The sequence below is a fragment of the Papaver somniferum genome, unplaced genomic scaffold (genome assembly GCF_003573695.1).
Source record: "Papaver somniferum cultivar HN1 unplaced genomic scaffold, ASM357369v1 unplaced-scaffold_132, whole genome shotgun sequence".
Taxonomy (NCBI): Eukaryota; Viridiplantae; Streptophyta; class Magnoliopsida; order Ranunculales; family Papaveraceae; genus Papaver; species Papaver somniferum.
Window position 1 is genome coordinate 1449720 of NW_020622381.1, and position 19901 is coordinate 1469620.

Sequence of the window (19901 nt, forward strand, 5' to 3'; positions counted from 1 at the left end):
AGGTCCCCTTCATGAAAGTTGTTAGGCTTGGTCGATCGTGCCTTGAATATCTTCCGCTGATTTGGAATTCCCTGTTTGATGGAATTCCTCGATTGTGGCCTGTATGGACACTCGCGCGGAAGAGAGTATCCAGCATAGTGTTGATCATGCTTAGCCAAGTCTTCAGCAATAAACCTCTCAATGGAGTGACCGATTTGAAGAATTTCTGAACCCAACCATTGAGTGTAATATTGCTGAGGTGAAGTCACCCACTCGTAGCTATTGATGATTGCTAAATTATTCATGGGGAGAAGTCCCTGGACCACAGTAGCGTATTTGATCATTGGTAATATTGGAGCAAGAGGAGGAATAAGACTTGCCTGAGCTCGAAACCTTCTGACAAAGGTGTGTGGATTATCTCCAAGTTCCTGCGTAAGTCCCATTAGAGTTTTTACTTCTTCCAGATGCTCAAACAGTGGTGCGTCCTCTGCTTCGTCTTCCGACTCGGAATCCTTGTCGATGACAGGATGTGTTGAAGGCATCGTTGTCCTTTCAGCATGAATCCAAGTTCTCCCAAGGACCATGTCGTATCTAGGGTCTTCCCGGATTATGAAAAACTTGGCCTCAGTGCAGATCCATCTTTCCGTAACTTTGAGATTGATGAAGCCGTATGCGTTTCTGGAGATTCCTTCGTGGTCCCTGATTGCTATGGGAACGTGGGTGGCTTCCCGTCGAGTAATGCCAGCAGATCTGAGAGTTTTCAAAGGGATGATGTTGACGGCGGTACCAACATCGATGAACGCCCTCTTGAACTCATTTCCTTTAATGTGCACTGTGGTGAGCAGTCTCCAGTCATACATTTTTGTGTCGGTGGATGAAGGTCCGGTGGTAGTCTCTTGGATCAGTGGACGTCTTCCGGACACGACGTGGTTCAGTGCAGCAAACATGTCTTTCCTTTGAGATTTCGAAAGATACAACAGCTCGCAGACATGTTCGATCAGAGATTGGACCGTTTTCTTGACAGGAGGTTCGGAGATGGTAAAAGTTCTGACAGGGAGGGGGTTTTTGTGCACCCCTTCAGTCCCCAGGTTGAGCTTTCCTGATTCTATCTTTTCTTTGAATATGCGCTTCAAAATTTTGCAATCACTCGTGGGATGGCTGACGTATCTATGGAAGCGACAATACTGAGGATTTTCCATGGCCTCTTCAGTTGGTTCCTTCTTGACATAAGAAAATTTGATTGCGCCATCTTGAATCCAGGCATCGAGTAGTTCATTAATTTCTTCCGCTAAACATGGAAAATCAGGTGCTTCTGGATCTTCCGTATGATGAGTGAATTCCTTCTTGTGTGTCTTTGAAGGGGTGGAGGAAGTCTGCTTGTGTTGTGGTTTTTCTTTTCGCTTACTCCCTTCCGCGACAGTATTTGTTAAAGGTTGCAGGTTATACTGCTTGTTGATCAGACGCCTGCTTCCTCGAGTGTCTTTTGAATCTTCAGTCTTTGTAGACTTTGCTCTTTTCAAAAGAGCGGGTGCAGTGGTTGCCGACCTCTTCGCAGCTTCGTGAAGTTCTGAGAAAGTCTGGAATCGAAGGTTTTCTAGCAAGGCCCTGTAGACCGGGAGCATGCCATTGATGCACAAGTCCACCAGTTGTTGCTCTCTGACGTTTGGGTCATGACAATCCAGGGCTTGGACTCTGAAACTTTTCACATAATCATTGGGATTTTCACTGACCCTATGAAACATTCTTCCAAGGTCGGAGAGGGTGACTTGTTCTGACACGAAGAAGTATTTTCTGTAAAATGCGTTAACCATTTCTCTCCAATTGTTGATGGTCCCTGGTGTGATGCTGTTATACCAGGTGTATGCCCTGCCTTTCAGATATTTTGAGAATTCCTTGAGACGGACGACATGATTATGTTCATGTTCTCCCAAGGCTTCGAGAAAACGAGAGACATGTTCCCGAGCATTTCCAGTTCCATCGTACAAGGTGAAAGTTGGAGAAACGTAACCTTTGGGGAGTGGAATCCTCTGTGTAGCGGCAGGATAAGAAGGTTCATGACGATGGTCATGCGATGTCTTGACTTTTCCATGGTTCTCCAAAAGGTGCTCCAGATCCTCGCGAGTGATGAAATTCGATGATCCCTTCGCTGATGAGTTGTCTGCAGCAGTTTTGTGGACTTCGTCGTCTTCTACTGTATGGATTGGAATTACTTCAGGACCGTCGTCTGAGGATTTATCCTTCTCCTTTCCCTTCTCTTGAGTCTTCTCTGACATCTTGTCAGTAAGAGTTTTGAGATAATTATACAGCTCCTTCTGTGTAGCAGTCATGTCAGTCTGGTTCTTTGCAAGAGTCTCATGCGCTTTGATAAGATCAGCAATAGTAGGCGGTGGATCTCCTCTGACTTCTTCAGGATGTCGTCCGGACAGTGGATGACCTTCGGCGTGAGGATGAGTAGTGTCACCACCATCAGTGTTGGAGGTCGGAATTGTCTCCGGGATATTCCGATTGTTTTTGTTGCTACTGCTAGCACGGTTTGTGTTAGGATTCGTAACTGAACCTGCCCTGAGATCAACCATCTTGTGAAATTGTGAGATTGCAACCGAGAGAATGATTTCCCACTGTGGTCGCCAATCTGTAGATGGGGAAAAAAGATTTACTGGTTTTTAAGGAATTGAGGAGACGACTGTACGGAGGAGACTCCTCGAACCGAGCGAAATGTTAATCCTCACACAGATGCACCGCTGCAAAGGGGGTGCTTTAGATTCGAGAGATCAATCTGTAGTACTCCAGCCTAAATCAAGACAATGACCGTTCCAGAGTAAATTCGGTCACAAGAGAGGATGGGTTGATCTGTAGGAGGGAAGCTGAGAAATGTGTGGAATCAATGGTAATCAAAGATTGTGGGTGTGTGAATTCTGAATACGATAAGCTCTGAGTGATTGAAATTGCTCAATTGAGAGTAGTTGCTCAATTGATGAGTTGATGATCTCGTGTTGTCGATGAGACGTGACATTGATGATACTGATGATGATTCAATCATAATTCAGAGACTTATTTATATTGCTGGAATTGTAGACACCATGATTCCATGAAGTGTGACAGTTGATGGAATCAAGGAGTGGCGAAGTGGAGATCGTGTTTGAAACCAGTTGCTCAACGTGTGGAGACATGGTCGATTTTCTACCGACTACCTCGTGAATTCCTTTGAATGATTGCACGACTTGCTCACATTCCATCGTGTGTTTGAACACACGTGCCATAGAACGCCAGACCAAAACCCTAAGTGATATCCCCCCAAGTGACACGATTGACGTCTCGTGGTTTGTTAGTCACTTGATGACTTCGTGGTTTGATGGGACGATGAGTCCATGTAGTTTCTGAGTTGAACATGATGTTCTGAAACTCGTGAATTGAACATGTCACGAGACAGAGGTATAGTTCTTACGATGACGTGAGCAAGTATTGCTCATTCGGTGGATCGTTGAATATTGATTGTTGAACCAATATTCCTTGGTTTGAACAAATATTTATCATCTGAGCAAGTGTTGCTCATGTGATGAATTTTTGAATATTTGATCGTCTGAGCATGTGTTGCTCGTCTGATGGATTATTGGCAACGTACCAAAAATATTAATTAGAAAAGCGGTCGTTGAACCGAGCATAATTAATAAAATTAATGACCATGAGGTCGTCATAAAATTATTAAGGTTAGAATCTGGAATGATGATCCTTGGATTCAGAAACCTTAATTTGATCAATTCATGGTTCGTCAGAATTTCAACCATGGGACGAAGGAGGGAGCGATTACATGGGACCGTGGATCAACCATGTAGTGTCCATATGCTCACGTGAGAAAATATGAAGAACTCCTGAAGAGTTGACGATTTGTTGGTGAAAGAATGATTAAATGCTGGTTTAATCATTTATTCGAAAATGCTCGTATGAGCCTTAGGTGAGAAAACCTAATTAATTATGACGAGGCAAGGGACCCACCATGGAGTCCTGAAACCGGCCCTGGGTTGTCCCGTGACCTCCTGACGATCAATTCATGAAAATCCAAAGTGTTTGGGAGAGTTTTGGACCTAATACGAGCAATTGTGCAAATTAGGTCAAAACTGAAAATTGATGGGACCGGCTTCCGTGAGCCAAAGATCCAATCTTGGTCGGTCAAGATAGCGTGCTCGTGTCCCCAAGGCGTCCGCGTCTCATTCCTGAGAATTTTAATATTTTCTGGCGTGCAATTGAGCATTCATTCGAGAAAATATGCCAAAATTAGGGTTTCGACGAAACTGAGGAAAACACCATGAGATGATGAAAAATAATTATAAAATAAGGAATGAGGAGGCATGGGACCGATGTGGTCAAGGAATGGTCGGCCGGTCGTGACCACGGTCCCGTGGTACCTTTTCCTTAATTTTATAATATTTTGATGATTTTATGAAAAATTCATGAATTTTGAGAAATTTGATGAATTTTGGGAGTTTCCATGAATTGAAGGAGTTTTCATGAGTTCAAGGAAGCAAAAAATATTAAAATAATAAAACAAGGGAGTGTGGGACCGTGGAAGGTATGGCCGCCCGGCTAGGGCCCGGTCCCATGAGTTTCCCTAATTTTATAATGATTTTATGAAAAATTCATGAATTTTGAGAAATTTGATGAATTTAGGGAGTTTCCATGAATTGAAGGAGTTTTCATGAGTTCAAGGAAGCAAAAAATATTAAAATAATAAAACAAGGGTGTGTGGGACCATGGAAAGCATGGACGGCCGGCTAGGGCCCGGTCCCACGAGTTTTCCTAATTTTTTAAATATTTTTACGTATTTTGATGATTTGAGAGAATTTTTCCTAATTTGAGAGAAATACCATGAAATCAAGGAATTTGATGAATTAAAGGAAAACTAATAATAAAATAATAAAACAAAGGGGCGTGTGGGACCGGCTAGGAAATGACTGGCTGGCCAAGGCCTGGTCCCACAAGTTTTCATAATTTATTTTATTATATTATTATTTGATGATTTGTGCAAAAATACCATGAAATCAAGGAGTTTTTCATGAAATTAGAGAAATAATAATAATAAAAAAATAATAAGGAACCGTGGGTGTGGGGCCGGTTGGGACCAAGGCATGGCCGGTTGGCCAATGGTCACGCCCCACACTCCTTTCCTTAATTTTATATTATTTTTTATGGATTTATGGAAGTACCATGAAACCGAGGAGTTTCCTCGAGACGAAGGAGATTTGATAAAATGAGAGATTTTTCATCAAATCATGGAAAATAATAAAAATGCATTAAAAATATAAAACTGGCGTGGGATTGACCATGACACGGTCGGTCGGTCGTGTGTCCGTGTTCCCAGCACCCTGGTCAATATTTTTAATTATTTATTATTTTCTTCTCTATTTTGCATAGGTTCATCGTTTCGTTGTATTTTTGAAATACTCGTTCGTGCAGTGACTTGTAGTGTATCATCATTGAATACACCTTCACCATTTGAATCGGGGCTTACTTAGAGGTAGCTCAGACGCCCGGTTGTTGATTATTTATTACTAATTGTGGAATTCAGTAGAGAATAATTCACAAAACTGAGTAATAAGATGTTTATTATTAATTCATAGGATCAGCTGAGGATTTGACTACGAATTCAGAATAATAATGTGAACATTACCATTCCATGGGATCGTAGATTCGACCATAGAATCGGAGTAATTAAGGTTTATTTATTACCATTTATGAGACCAGTTGTGGATTCGATCATGAAATCGGAGTAATGAGATAATATAGTTATTGTTATTATATGAGATCAAGTTGTGGATTCGATCATAGAATCAGAACAATTGTTATTGTCATTCCATGGGACCAGTCGTGGATTTGACCATGGAATATGAGCGATTGTAATTAGGAATAATTAACTTTGTGGCTCTATACTAGCAGACCAAGTTGTCTAGGAGCATTAATTATCCTGATACGAGCTTGCCGCTAAGTCATATCCTTTATATAGTCAGGGTAAACTTGTTGTTTGTTCCTGAAGACGTTATCGCTCTATACTAACAGAGCAAGCTGTCTAAGAGCCGTCCATCTCGTGATGCTATATAGAAATAATCACTGAAAGTATTCAGTATTCATGAGATATGTCGTTGTCCAGTCGTGAGACTACATATCTACATGTACTCTGAGAGAAAGTACTCTCCGTTGAGAATTTGATGAGAGACCCGTGTCTCGATACTCACGTCTGATTGCTGAATCATAGATTCGTATAATTATGAGTTTACGAATTTAACCTTTATCGAAAATCCACCATCTACAAAGATACATATGCAGATTGCGAAAATCCAACTCCGGACGAAGATTATACAGTGTTTTTACTAAAAGGCTGAAGTCTGAAATTTTCTGGTGACGTATTTCATCAAAATTACTCCTATACTCACATGGATTCTCATTCATTCATAAATCATCGAGTTCATACTTCTATAAATATATTACAGGAGATATACTTACTAGGGGAGTCTCTAAATCATTTGAAGGCTTAGCAACGCCTAAATCTCCATCGGCAACGCCGCTATCTCCATTTGGTTTGGGATTTCGGGAATTCTCCATATTCCCATGTCCCAAAGAAGATCATGTTTCATCAACATGATGCTTATCTACAATGATTTCTTCCTGGATTCATCAACAACAATTATTATTATTTCATTCAAGGAGATGCCACGATCACCTGCACGAAAAAGATACTTACATCGACTTCTTCATCAGTGCTGAATTCATGAATTGTTTGCCTGGGAACAAGTTGAAGACCGTCAATCGATGGAGCAAAAGTCTGAAAAGAAATAACAAACCTTGGTCTCGTGATCCTAATTGCACGGGAAAAGTCATGACACAAGGAGCACTAACAACTCACCAAAGAAACGGCTGGGGACTGCACGTCATTTGCTACATCCTGTAGTCCTTACTTCTGAGTTAACCGCTCCCGTAGACTTTCTTCCATTTCCGTGGAGTCTACATTGATTGAGGATCTCAATATTCGGTCATCCTGTGGTAAAGCTAATGAAATAACCAGAAGTACAACTCAGTATGAAGGATCTCTCACCATCACTCAGAGGTCCCAGAAGTACCATTTCTTAAAGTTGCATCCGTAGAGATGTCATCTCTGGAAACACCATCTTTGGAATTATCACCATGGGAGTCTGTCATTCTTGCGAAGTGGCTACTTCCGCACATCGTTCATACAAAGCGCAGGATTCAACAAAACAATGAATCCTGGAATAAAGGTGCTCACAACAACATCTACAAAAATGGTAACTATCCAACTCTTACCTTTTTATAATTTCACTAGCTGCAGTGATTACAACCTCGATAATTTGTTCGCTCCTTCAAACCTACAAAGACGAACAAAATTCGTTATTCACAACCATAACATGATTTTCATAAAACTGTGAACAATTCACGAAACTCCCATCATGTGAACAATTCACATTATTTTCACTGTGTGAGCGACTCCCACCGAGTGAACACTCATTGGTTTTGTGTATACACTACCAGATCACAAAATCCATGCAAACAATATTTCATCAAAAAATTGTTTACTTCTAGCAATTGTTGAAAATCAAAAACTTAATTTCACATAAGTTTTCACTGTGTAAACATTCACTGATTTTTTAAAAATTGGACAGGCGTCCATTCTACAATTCTGAAAACTCACATACAGACAATATTTCACCGTGAATAATTGTCTACTTTCAACAGTTGTTCAACATCAGAACATTGATTTTACAGAATATATATTTTAACGTGAAACCCAAGTAACTTTGAAAATATATGTATATATTTTTTTGCTCCCTCTCGCGAGCATACGTCTTTGAAACGAGAAGTGTATTTTCAAAAATTTATGAAAGCTCACATATCGAAAATAAACTTTTTCATGAAAGCTCATAGACAAAAAGTTTTATTGCTAACAGACGCATGTCTATTCAAAAAAAAAAAAAAATTTCTCTCGTACGAGCATCTACCTTTGAACCGAGAGTTTATTCCCTTTTGTGAAATCTCACATATTTAAAAAAGAAAATTATGGCTTTCATGAAAGCGCATAAAATTTTTTTTTATCACTAGACTCAGGTCTATTTTGGTTGTTAAAACGAACGAACAAACGTTTGTTCCTGCACATGGGTTTCCTCTTTTGGTCTTGGGCCCACAAACGCTAAACCGATCAAAACTGGGCTTTTGACCGACCAAATCAGCGATGCTTCATCTCTCCGCGCTCACGGAATCACACTCTATCATCCCATCAGGGTCCTCTCCGAACATTTGCTCGTACATGACATCATTGGAGCAAATCGAGGATTCTGATAATACCTTTGTAGACCGAGTTCAAACACTGATCTCGTTGATTGAAAATCACCATTTAATGTTTACTGCGGAACATGACTGTCCCTCACTAAGAAGGGGACTTAATGTAGATGGTGGATTTTCAACAAAGGGCAAAACCGTAAAATCATGATACTGCATGTTTTCTGACAAGACTTTCAGGCATGCGACGACTCATATTTTACGAAGCCACGATGAATATGTCTTTTGAAAAGCCTCCACTAGTTGAGCGTTCGATCCCTGGCATTTCGTCGTTCCCTCTATGTAGAATAACATAATTTGGCGGTTCTCCGTAGATTGAGAGCAATAACGCATTCAGGACATCGGTGATACTCACTATTCCCTGACTACATGAGAGAGACCCCCCTCTACATAGAAGAACGATTGGGCGGTTCTCCGTAAGATTGAGAGCAATAACGCCTTCAGGACGTCAGTGACACTCACTGTTCCTTGACTATGTAGAGAGATTGTGTATAGATCCAGACGGTTCTCCGTAAGATTGAGAGCAGTAACGTCTTCAGGACATCGAAAACACTTGCTGCTTCGCTGACTATACGCAAGAGATTAAATTCTACCGTGACATTCAACACTGAATTCCTAGAAGATAATCTATCTTATCTCATTACTCCTATTTCATGATCGAAATGGTAATAGATAAATGTATTAATCTGATTTCATGATCGAATCCACGACTGATCTCATGAAATGGTAATAGATATTACTCCGATTTCATGGTCGAACCCACGACTGGTCTCATGAAATGGTAATATCACCACTTATTTTATTACTCCGATTTCATGGTCGAATCCACGATCCTATGGAATGGTAATACCTATTTTATTATTCTGAATTCATGGTCGAATCTATGGTTGATCCTATGAACTGATAATAAAAAACTACTCGCTTTTATTACTCAGTTTCATGAATCATTCTCCACTGAATTTCATAAATTAGTAATAAATACTCAATAATTGGGCATCTGGACTACCACTGAGTAAGCCCCATAAAATGGTGTAAGTGTACTCGAAAATGATGCACGAAAGGACATTCAAAATATGGACGAATGAGGAATCCCGCATAAAACAGGAGATAGAAAATAATAATATTAAAATAATGGAGAAGCGCTCATGGCCCGGGCCGACCGGCCGGCCGGCCATGCCCTAGCCGTGGCCGGTCCCATGCATCCTCCATTATTTTCCTTATTTTTGTTATTTTCATAAATTCATGAAAACTCCTCCATTCCAGCAACTTTCCTTGTTTGAGCAAAACTCGTGGTTTCTCCATATTTTCGTGGTTTCTCCATATTTGTGTAGTTTCACAAAAATAATAATACTAGGGAAAGGTGTTGCGGGACCGGGCAACATATCCGGCCGGCCATGCCCTAGCCGTTGCCGGTCCCACACCTTGCAATCCCTAATCTTTCATAAATTGTTATTTCTCTCATCTTGTGAAACTCTCCGGTTTTAGCAAAAATCATGGTCTCTCCATATTTTCTCAAATATTGCGCGAACCATGAAAAAGCCAAAAGTCAACATAGTCACATGACCGATTAGGCTACTCACAAAAAATATATTAAAATATTATTATTTTAATATTTCACAAAATATTAATCAAACGAGCATACTTGCTCATTCGAGGAAAATCGAGGATTTCAGTAAAAGATCGAACTCTTCTGAAAATCCGAAATATTGCTCAAACGCACTTCAGAATATGTTGAAACTCTCATGACTGAGACACGAGCATCATGGAGACATGGGTGTGCTCCCTTGACCGACCAAGGGTGGCTCTAAGTCTTGCAATGAGCCGGTCCCACACGTTTTCACACTTTTGACCTAATTTGCACAATTGCTCATACTGGGTCCAAACTCTTCACAACCAACTCAGAGTTTGTGCAAACTCCCATCAAGGGTCCCACGACCACCAAGGGTCGGTCTCATGCCACCTTGGTCGGTCCTCACTTTTCTATAATTAGGTTTTATTACCTAATGCTCAATCCATCACTATTTCAATAAATGGTGAAACCGACATTTAATCGTCATTCCTTCACCAACTGGACAACTCAGGACCTGGTGTAGGCTCACTCGAGCAATTGGGCATCACATGGACGTCCATAGTCTCATGTGGTCGGTCCCTCCTTCGTTCATGACCTATTTTCAGCAATTCGTCGACTAATGAGCAATTGATCAAAATTAGGGTTTTCGAACAAACACTCAACAAATCATTATTCTGAGCAAGTTCAAACACTAAATAAATTTATGTTGATCCATCAAGCAACACGTGGATTAATTATATAATATTCGATAATCTGCCAATATTTTAATTAATATTTTATTGGGTCACATCACCAATAAATAAATAATTCGTCGAATTGAGCAATACTTGCTCAATTGCTCGAATATTGATCCAACTATCAATATTCAGTAATTATCAGTAATTCGTCGAATTAAGCAATACTTGCTCAATTTCTCGAATATTGATCCAACTATTCAGTAATTTGTCGAATTGAGCAATGTTGATACATGAAAAATACTACCCCTTAGTCGGGCTAGTTTTCCCCCAAAAGAGAGGCAAACCCAACATAAAACATGAGGACTAAAGCCCAAGTCCACTAATAAAGTATCCATAAGATGTAAGGGACAAGGGAGGAATTAATAGGAAAGAAGGAAGTTGTATTAGAGAAGGAGTGACATTAATAGTAATTAAGAAAGTTTAGGACATGTGGCATGATATCATAAAAATATGGGCTTTTTGAAAGTCTATATAAAGAGGCATATAGTACAATAGAAAGGGGATCTCTCTTTTTCTCTCTCTCCTCTTGGGAAATTGGGTGTGTTGTGGTTAGGACTTGTAGAACCAAAATTCACCCCTCAACATTTGACGACCACACCCGGAGGCTCTTCTCTAGCCCCGCACACCCCACCTACGCGCTCATACACCTTAGATGCGGAGCTAGCCTTCTTGTTTGCTCTGAACTTTGTCCATAAGCCGCGTCTCTCATCTGTTATCACTTGAGTTATGCGCCAACACGAACCAAACGCTCCCTTCTCTGAACCTTACGCCATATGTTATAACAGCTTATCACTCTCTCTACTTGGAACACCATCACCCGCGTTCTATCCTCATCAAAACCTCCACGTCTCCAGTACAAATAGTTTTCCATCCGCGTTTCTTCTCAGCCCCCGTCTTGAAAACGAGTCACCCGCCTGAAGAAGCTCCACGCGCCCCCCAAGACCAGCGCTACTCCACTCTTCTCCGACTACACAAAACTTCGTTGGTTTCGACTATCATCGGAGCTCAAGGAACAATGACCGGTCGATTAACATAATATAACAAAGCTAAGTTTATCTTCTAACCTGTTTAAATATACCCTTATAAAGAGACCTTACTTTTGAAAAATGCACAGCGGCCTATCAGTTAATCTTGAATTCTATTTGCTTTCAATCTTCTACTGACATTTTTTAGGATGGAGCATTACAAGGCGGAGCAAACTCAACTGGTGGGGAATCCACAATAGTCCGAACCTATTGAAAGAACCCAGGCGAGTTGAACTTACATTCCCGAGATCAAGAGACTAATGCAAACAGACTTGCGACTATCTAGTACGGCACCACTCAGAAACACACCAGCGGTCCATTTCCCAGTCACCCGTCTGGCACTTGTTAAGTGTTTGATGAAAGATCACAGACGAGCCGCTGGCAGTTGATTATACTTGTGAACACACAGATCAATGTCATCTGAGTATTCAAAAAAAATGCGCGCAGACTCATGACAATACAGTAAATAGGCTGCGCCTGAAGGGAATGGATTAGTTATGTCGAATCCTTGACTCAGAGTTCTAATACTCTTCCTCGTATCATCAACTACAATCATTGTCCTTAGCTCATACAATAATATAAATAGTGGATGAAGTATAAAATGTACGAACATGATATACCATAAGTATTGAATTGAACATATAAAGTATAAATATATGAACATAGACGAAACGATTAACTTATATGATTCTCCCTCAGATTCTCTGTCTCCGGGATTGGGTTTTTCATTATATGTGTGAGGGTTACAGAAATAGTCGAATGACTTTGAGACCAATATAAGCCTGCGTAGCAGGAGGAACCTCACTTACACTTTCTCTATCTCTGTGTCTCTCTCCTATTCTCTTCTCAATGTTTTTCCGCCCCCTCTTCACTTGGGAGAGAGGGGTATTTATAGGGTGGTTACGTGGGGTCCACTTCTGAAGCCCGTTATAACCTTATCTCTTGTGTCTTGTGCCGCTTACGCAGAGGTCTTCGTATTCTCGATTCTATCTGCGTGTTCCGTTTGAATATTCAGTGCTATCAGCGCTTCCTCCACATGATGACTGACACGTATGCTGTTTGAGGGTATTTAATGTGGGTAGTTGAGATGTCTGTCCGCGGTAGACAACTGTCCTCTGCCCCTGTCTTGTCTGCGTCAGTCTGACTATCCCCAGCCGTAGATCTTAGATCTTTCTGGGTATAGGATAAAGTGACTCTTGGGTTATCCTCCAGTGCTTCGCAGTGTTCTAGTGTTTCCGTCTCCTCGATCCTCTACCGTTGGATCTGGTGGGTGGCGACGCTATCTTGACAAGGCGCGTCTCTTGGCTGTCCACGTGTGATATCATATCTTGATGCTCTCAGCCGCATGTCCTCCACGTGTGTCTTTGTGGACACGTGGGGGAAGATGAAATGTGTACCTACAATTTTCCCCTTTTCATCCTACTGGGCGGTTAGTCGAAGTGGGAAGAAAAAACGTGTTACTCTCTTCATTTTCTCTTTATTATTTTCCTAGATTTTAGGGCACGTTCCCCACTATTTGCAATAACTTCTTCTTGGGTAGTGAGGCGGTTTTATTTCTCTTTGTATATATATATGAGAAGGAATAGGAAAATTCTCTAGTCATAAATTTCATTCATTCTCTTTCCTCAGAACTTTTATTTTTTGTTCTCTGCTTTTGTTTCCTTGTTATTAATTGTTGTTGCTGCTACTGTTGTTTTTGTCTTTGTTGCTGCTACTGTTGTCGTTCCTCGAAGCTTTCCTGCTGTTGTTGTTGTTGTTGTTCCTCGAAGCTTTCTGCTGCTGTTGTTGTTGTTCCTCGAAGCTTTCTGCTGCTGCTGTTGTTCGTCGAGGCTTTTTTCACGACCCTGATTTTTCCTTTATAGGTAAGTGGTTCTACTATGTTTGATTATCTTTTGAAAAATATATTCGTTTTTTGTTGTTGCTATATGTGTTTGTGATGAAGAACATATATATATATATATATATGTGTGTGTGTATGATTGCCCCTGTTCGTCATTATAAACAGTAATGATATCTTCCTTCGTGCATGGTTGCCCCTATTTGTTATTTCCCCTTTTTATTTAGGTTTTGTTCTTCTTTTCCATCTGGTTCATGATTATGAAGAACTGGATGAAATTGGGTTTTTTGATTTTCGTTTTGTCTCCGCGGAAATCTGAAACTTGTTTGCGTACTACGCAGACATGGCTGACCATCCGCGGGTTTCTTATCAAACTCCACCGCCTAGTCCGCGTAGATGTCCTCCGCGTAGGGATCCTGATGTTTCTCCGCCTGGTGAAGGTTCTTCTAAATCTTCCCAAGGTGATGCCCGCGTTCATAGGGTTTCGTCTTCTTCTGGTCAGAGGCGCTTAACTTCTAAGAGGGGTGAGTCTCATAGAGGGAATACGCAGAAGGGGGACCGGCCAAAAGAGGCTCCTGGCTCCCGGTATGCTGTTTCTCATCCCTTAGTTAATCCGCGTGATGATCCTAAGAGAACGCGGGATGTCCTACCTCTTCGGTCAGTGGCGCCTCCTTCCGCGTATCATCAACATCCTCTACCTCCCCCTCCAGTGTCTCAACCGAAGGGGAGGTCTTCCAAAGAAGTGGTTTCGAAGACTGATGCATCTAAGGTTCATCCTAAGAGAAAAGCTTCTGATAGAAACCCTTCGAAGGATTCTGCACCTGATCCCGTGGAGGAGGAGGAGGAGGATATTTCTCAGGAGATACGCAGCGTCGCTGTTGGGGAGAAGAAAGTGACCTTCAAACATATTGATCTGGAGGTTTTCAAGGAAAAGCACGGTCTTCAGCTATTCGATGTTCGTTTTTACACTGGTGATGATGATATTACTTATGAGATGATATCGACGTATAAGTTTGATGAATTTCATCTGCTGACCACGTTGGGGGCCTTTGAAGCGGGTCTTATGTTGCCTTTGTACAAGTCTGGGGATTCTTTTTATTATGATGTGCTGGCTGGTCGAGAGGGTTCTTCGAAGAACACACACTGTCGCTCTATTTCCCAACTTCATGGGAATTATTTTCGTGCACTGAGGGAGTGTTATCTTCGGAGCAAAGGAGAGACAATGATGACTCTTTATGTTCCCAATCCTGAGGAAAGGGAGTGGTATACGCCTGAGAATTTTAACAAGTCTTTCGGTGACTATGTTAACAGTAGGAATCGTAAACCATGGAGTGTGAGTCTTCGGAATATTGCCGCTCCTCGTGGTGAGATCCGCCTTCTGAGTGAAGTAAGTGGTGCTAAGGTGAAGTACATCCCGGGTACAGAGAATTATACTAACAAACTGGTGTTTCCTACTCGTGGGCGGATCAAGCGTGATCATGACTATGAATGGCACGCAACTGTTATTGAGGTTGTTGGTCCCTGGGCTTGGGGGTGGGTTCCAGATCCGCAAGGATGGCGTCCTACCACAGATAGCCAGATACGTGCGGCTCCTCTTGCTCGTTATGGGAATTTTCTTCCTTGGCATTTGAATTTTGAGGGCATGAATTTCCAATATTCCCTCGATGTTGTTGATAGAGATGACGAAGAGAGTTCCATGCTGATCTTCAGGCGAAGGATGCTGCGGTTGTCAAGGTAAGATTTCCATATGCCTTGTCCTTTAGTTGAGGAAGTTTTAATTCTTTTCAAAGTAAGGGATTTTTATTCTTGTGCCTTGTCTTTTTAGGCGACGAAGAAGAGGAGGATAAATCCCAAGCAGTCCACCACCGCAACAATCGAGGAGGCGGAGGTTTATGAAGAAGTTAACAGTCTTGTGACTGAGCTTGGAGAATATGTGTATGATATAGAAGAGCGTACTGATACATCCCCTCCAGGTCATGATGATGAAGAATTTGTTGAAGGGAATACTACCGCTGGTGGCAGCGGTATTGGTGGTGAAATTAATCCCGCAGGGTGTCATGATGCTGGTGCCGAAGCTAATCTGCGGGTTGCAGTGATGCTGGTGATGATAGCACTGGCCTTTGTGATGAGGGTGTTGGTGGTGAAATTCCTGTTATGTCTCAGGAGTTTTCCTTTGGTCGGATTTATTCTGCGGAAGATAGTTTTGACATAAATGCTGCCCTGGGCCTGGCTTCTGAGTTCAACCTGCTTTCCCCAAACGATGATTGGGATGTGCTTGGTAACTCTAGCAAGGCAGATGGAAAGGGCAAGGGAGTCGTGGATGCTAGTGATGTTCCAGAGGGGAGCGGTGCTAGAGACCTTCCAGATTTGGATGCGGGAGTAGCCTCGAACTCTTCGGGTGCTAAATTCACGGACATGGGTAAGGCCTTGGTTGGGTCTTCTGGAGATGATTTTCCTCAGTCACTGATCCTTGAGGGTGATGATGCCATCTTAGATTGGTTTAAGAAGAAGAACTTGATGTTCGTACCCAATCCAGTTCCTGTGGTGGAGGATGAGAAGAAATCTAATGCCTATACCCATAAGATGATGCAATTGTCTCCCGAGGACCAGGTTGCAGAAGCATGGGATAAGAATCTTCGGGCCTCAGAGGCTGCTCTAGTAGTCGACGCTCCCTCAACTGTTGCTGATATGATGGCGTTGGCTGATGGGTATCAGTATGGATTTCCCCAACAACGGATGTTAGAGGTGAGTTCTCTTATCATTTTGCCTGGTATCAGTTTTTAGCAATTTTTAGAGTCAGGGTGTTCTAATCTTCTGATTCGCAGATGATGAGGAGTGAGCATTGCAATCACATGTTGTACCAGTTTTTTAAGGCCAAATACCTTAAGTTGGAGGCTAAGCTTCGTCTTCGGGAAGAGGAGCTTACTGCGGCTGAGACTGTCATTGCTGATAGGGATAGGGAGATATGTGAGTTGAAGAGTCTCCTCAAGGCTAAGGAGCAACAAGGCAAGGAGGAGGAGAATCTTTGCATGGATCTTGCTATGGCTCGTAGTGAGTTGGAGGAGGCCAAGAAGAATTCTTCGGCTGTTACAGGTTTGATTATATGTTCTCTTCCTTGCTGTTTCCCTTTACTGTAATTAGTGTTCTGTCTGAGTCTCCCTCCCCCACCCTATCTTCAGTGGGTGGAGTTCCTGAGTTAGTATGGCTTCGGAAAGAGCGGCAGCGTCAGAAATCTCGCATCACAGAGTTGGTAGAGAAGATAAAGAGCGAGGCTGATAAGTGGAATGCTCGTGCCGATGAACATAATGCTCTGGTAGAGAAGTGGCGGGTCAGACGAGTCCAAATGATTGATTTGCAGAACCAATATAACAATGATCGTCGTTTGTTTGATGGAACGTTGTTGTGGACGCGTAATAATCTTCGTGAATCCCGAGAACAGGTCTCATCATTGGAAGCTAAAATCAATCTCTTGGAAGAAGAATTGCGTCAAGCTCGTTCTTCTCAGTCTTCTGATGTTAAAGATTACCTTCAGGGTCTTGCTAGGGAGAGATATGACGTTAGGGCTGAGGCTGGTGCTCTTAGCAAAGCTTTAGCTGCGTCTAGAGCTGATGTGGTACGCCAAGCTGAGGCTGAGAGAAATCTTGAAGTAAATATGTATCGGCTCAACAAGGGTCAGGAGGGTTTAAACAATGAGGTCAATCATCTTCGTCACTTGGATTCAATGAAACAGGTAGAATTAGATGCGAGTCAGTACGCCCTTTCAATCCTTCAAGCGGATTATAAGAAGTTGTCAGATGAGTATGATTTTCTTGGTGAAGCCCGTGATGCTGCTGTTAACGAATATGAAATAGCTTCGGCGAGAGTCGAAGGTATATGCTTATATTATCGAGTGTGATTCTGTAATTTCCTAGACCTAACCATCTGCATTTTTCTTTTCCTTTCAGAGCTCCAGGGACAGCTTCACACTGCAAATGAAGAGCTTGCGGAGGCTCAATCTCAATTAGTGCATCAGGAAAGTCAGATTAATTATCATAAAGGTTTAGCTTCAGCAAGGGACGAGGCTGCCCAAGCCGCTTCGAAGGAAGTGAGTCGCCTTTCCTCGTTGTTGTCAAAGGATGAGATGATGAATACTGTTATTGCGTACAAGGCTCGGTGTCAACTAGTGGAAGATACTAACAAAATTCTGGATAGCATTGAGTATGATATTAAGACTGAGCATGGCCTTATCAAGAGCTATCCGCGGCGTGAGAAACCCCCGCCCCCTACATCTGGTTCTTCAGGACCTTCCTCGGGTGGGAGCGTACCTTCAACGCAGAAGGGGAAGATTTCTAAACCTGCTGGTGGGTTGAACCATCCAAGTAGATTTTTGTAGAGAGTTGATCTTTGTTGATTATGAGGCTTCGTGAGATTCCTTTTGTATTTTCTTGTTTCCGCTTATCATTGTCAAACCTGTAATCAACCTTTAATCAATGGATTATTGTTATGGTTAATTTGGAATATAACTGAATGTAATCAGGGATAGTGAAGTGTTTGGGTGCGAACCCGAAGATATGTGTATCTTCGTGAACGTCTTGATACCTGTCACCCCGCTGGCTAATCCTGGGCAGAGGATTCCCAGACGGTGGGGGTCGGGGAAGCGTTCTAGGATATGAGTTGTTTGGAATGTACGTTAATTCCGTCGACCCGCTGCCATAAGTGTAAGTGAAGTGTTTGAGTGCAAACCCGAAGATATGTGTATATTCGTGAACGTCTTGAGACCTGTCACCCCGCTGGCTAATCCTGGGCCAGAGGATTCCCAGACGGTGGGGGTCGGAGCAGCGTTCTAGGATATGATTTGTTTGGAGTGTACGTTCATTCCGTCAACCCGCTGCCATAAGATTGGTTGGGTATCTCTTTCTACTGGATGCCTTTGATGAGTGCTAAAAAGTGCATATTTCTATATATTTTTCTTGGCATTTAACTCATCTTTTGTGCATTAATTCTACATTTTATCCCATATTCTGTATTTTCATTGTTTTCAAGAATAAATAATTTTCTTACTTAATTTTGCATTTTTAGGTAATAAACGAAGTTCGGATGAGTCGCGGAGCGAAAAGAGCAGAAAAGTAGTGAAAAGCCGGGAAGAATTACGCAAGGAAGCCGCAAAGAATGGAGCGCACGTCCAAAAAGCTAGGAATGGGCTCAAGGAGGAAGAATTGTTCTTAAAGAAGATATGGGCTTGGCATACCCAAGGCCCAAAACCCTTACCCAAATCCATTTCCTATATCCATACCCGCCTTCATTTTCAGCCGTCAGATTGGATCATCTCAGCATCCTACGGTCGCAGCATCGCCAGTACATCAAAGTCTGAAATTCCTGACCAACACTACAGCACCTAACTCCATCTCACGCCGTTAGTTTCGTTGTATCTCATCATCCTACGGTTTCTGAAGGCTATGTTCCATCTTATCGTTGGATGCATTTCAGATGGATCGATCCAACGCCTATCACTCTCCGAACATCGAAATCTGATGAGTCCGCTCAACACCGGAACACCAAACCCTATCTACCCTAACCGATCACACTTTTCTCTCACTCGATTTCCTCTCTTCTCCTTTCTTCTTCACAGCAACCTCCATCACCTGCTCCTCCACCTGCTACACCCATGTCTGCCACCAAATCCTCAACCACCACCATAATCACCACGTACACCGCTCCACACCCATCATCACATACCCCTTCTCTTAGATGTCTACTTTTCCATTTTTACACGGCTCTCTGAAACCCTAGGCGTGTACAAATGGTAAACTAGGTTAAGCTAAAGACGCAAATTGAAAGCAACAGGAGATGTAGGAGACGCACAAGAGGGATGGGTCAAAATCAAAATCAAATTTCAGAGAGTTGGTATGATTTAATTTCAATTTTCAGAAACCCTAATTTACTGTTTTGGGGGTTTTGCTTTTAAAGTGTAATTGGGTATAAATATGGGTTGTGGGTGTTGTTGTAAAGCCATGCCTGGGTTAGCCAGTGTGTCACCCAAGAGCACTGGAATAGCCAGTGTCTCAAGGGTTAGTATTTAATTTTCAACTATTTTTATGTTTATTCCATTACTCTTATTCAGTTTCAATTCAGTTGCTGTTTTTGTGTTTCAATTCAGTTCATGTTTTTGTTTTATGTCTTCTGTGTTTGTTTATGTCCAGTTCAATGCTCTGTTTAGTAATTGTTTTGTTGTTTTTGCTGTTATGTGAGCTCTCATGTGTATGTGTATAGCTAGGCTGAGATGATGCCTTAAGTCACTGTTAGAGGTGGAATGTTAGGTTATAATTCTTGTAAATTGAGCTAATTGAGAAATGGAGGAATTTAGTGCTCATTAGCAAGCTTCTTCTCCTTCCATTCCATTTATGTATGCCCTGGAACATAGGCAGGCTTGAACC